Genomic DNA, 2,943 nt, shown 5'->3' on the forward strand with positions numbered 1-2,943 from the left:
CCTTCTTGCATAAAAGTTTCTAATCTAGACATAGATTCTTAATGTGCAACTCCCAATATGGAAACATTTCCACATTTGCCATATGACAACTCATTCTTAATAGAATCTTATCTATTCATAATAATCTCGATATGGTCCATTCAATACCATACTTCCAACTACTCACAAGCGACCAATCCTCAGTGAACTTTGGATCGTCCTTTGATAGTCGTTTAATTATTTTAGTCAAAACCAATCCTAGTCCTTTTTCCCTCTTAATGCACTAGACATTTGGAAAATTTTAGAATGGTAAAATATTATAGCATTTGCAATCGATCCTATACCCGAAGCGTATGGGACACGATGCATAATGTCTTACATAAAGATATGATACTTTACCAATCTTTTGCAATAGTATTTTATGTGTCATGTTCTCACAATTCGAACTATGAAGAGGGATGCCGTAATCATAATCGAATTTTAAGAACACACAATGTATCCTTTGACTGGAAATATTAAAATTTCTCAATATAAGCTTTAGATTTTGAAACGAAGTATAATATTCTCTCCCTTAATTATAGCAAAAAACAATTTTTCAACCCATGCAACTTTGCAAATTGAATCTTTGTTTTTCTATAATTAATATTGCTAACTTGCAATACTCGCCATAATAATCATACAAGCATAACACTTATGCTCCCACTATCATGATGATTATCATATAAGCATAACATTTATGCTCCCACTAGCTCTGACATGTATTCAGAAAACAAATGAACTTCCAGAAAACAATGCCTATTGAATTTCTGAAATTCATATTTCTAATACCAGATGCTTCGATGAGCCTTTATCTAAGCTTCTTAAACTTATACACCTTTGCCTTAGATAGCTCATATGTGTGTTTAAACAATTCAGAGCTTATGTTACTAAGTTCCAAATGTTGAAACTAATTGCCAAATCTCACAATTCGAACTATGGAAAGGGATGTCGTAACCATAATCGAATTTGAGATTACAATTTTTCACAATCGCTATCCTCTTAAAATCCATCTTAGTGAAAGCATTTCCTCACAGTCATTTTCATGAAGGAGGAAATCTTATGACACTTAGATTTTATGGTGTATGAGTTCCTATCCATGTGAATTTGCCAAAAACAAGGTTTGTGACAAATCCAAATTCATATGGACTGAACTTTCTTAATCTTGATTTCTTGCCTTATGGTAACACGAGTGCCCACCATGTCTTCCAAGTAGTTTAGTTACTTGTCCTTTTATATCAATGTACTTTCCATCGACTAAGGCGTTAGTATGCATTCAAATGAGAACTTATAGAACTCATATACACAATTAACTCAATTGGAATGGCACAGAAACAAAATAATGTCAGCACGATAGGTTGTAAACCTCAAGTCGTGTGCTAGTGATGATCGATAAGGTTTATTCTTGATTTGTTCTTGAAACCTTTCAAGACCATTAAGACTCCCACTGACTCCTTGACATATAAGAAGAAACATTTCTTGACAAACAAATATTCAAGAGTTAGTGAAGCATTTATCAAGACAAAACACTTAATGCATTGGTCTTAGTTGGTCTTTGTCTTATCCAAGACATCACAACTTACCAATTTCAAATGTGTAGAATAAGAAAACTTTTCCAAATTCCACATTTGATGAGTGTTATAAACCTACTTAAGACTTGTCATTCAATGTCACAATCTTGGATTATGACTCCAAGACTTGATATTGGAACGAAGTATGATTGGCTCTTTGATTTAACCATTTCTACAATTCTTGATTCCTCTTCTTAGATATGCAAATGCACTAAGACTCACTTAGAGGATCAATTGAGATATGGTTCTTAATCATTAAGACTTCATCATAAAACACAATAAAAGGTACTCTCCCTTCTTCTTAGAATGGAGAAACTTTTATCTTTCTGCCTTCTTGATTCTTCTTATTCGTTCTGCTATTGATTGAAACTATTTCAGTTAACTCAGAATTATACTCAATCTTATAAGTATAACCATATTTACTAAACTTTAGTAAATCATGACGAATATCTTTGTCACTCTTGTGGTAGACTTGATCAACGTACGACCTAGTGTACTCGATCTCCTAGTCCTTCAATTGACACTTTGCCAAAGAATTAGTCTAAGTTTCCTAAATGTGAAAGTTTTTCATTCATCATACCATGCACATTGCATGATTCCAAGTTTCTGTCCAATTGAAACTTGGGCGATGAGAAACTCTCCCTATTTGGTAAACTTTTGACATTTCCACAAATAACATAATTAAGAATCAAATCCATTATTGCTAATAATAGAAACATTCAAACATTAATTCTTTCATACATGCCATTGCAAGGATAAATAAATAAGATAAAGTCAAAATTCATTTTATTGCGGAAAAAAAAATTTGTCCTTACAATGCAATTCAATTGAAAAACTATGTTATTACATATTTCTTAACAATCTATTCTAACTCCAAGTAGTAGCTCAAGAATCCATTCATCAAGTAATGCGATCGAAATCCATTTCTTCATGATTAGATTCAGCTCACTTCTTCCCTCAAGCTTCCTCTCTTTTCTTTGATCCTACAAAACATCAAAATGTAATCTTATCACATCATGTATTAAGAATCTAGAATAGGAACTCAAAAGAGTTAGATAATGGATTTTACCTGAAGCAGAGCCATACGTCTTGACTCTCCCATCTCTTAGATCTCTCAGGTAGTTAGGGCAACTTCGTCTCCAATGCCCCTTCTCGTGGCAATAAAAGCAAATGGACTCCTTTGGCACAGCACATCGGACAATCACAGACTTAGTTCTTTCTGCACTTCCAATGTTGCCAGTGTCCATTGAAGTTTGGGAGTTTGATTCACCAGACAAGTTTGCTTGACCAGCACGCCAAATCATTGCTGATTCAGCAGCTATAAGCAAATAGGTGAGATCAATGAGGGTCACGTCTT

This window comes from Lactuca sativa, chromosome 5, assembly GCF_002870075.4.
Source record: "Lactuca sativa cultivar Salinas chromosome 5, Lsat_Salinas_v11, whole genome shotgun sequence".
Classification (NCBI taxonomy): Eukaryota; Viridiplantae; Streptophyta; class Magnoliopsida; order Asterales; family Asteraceae; genus Lactuca; species Lactuca sativa.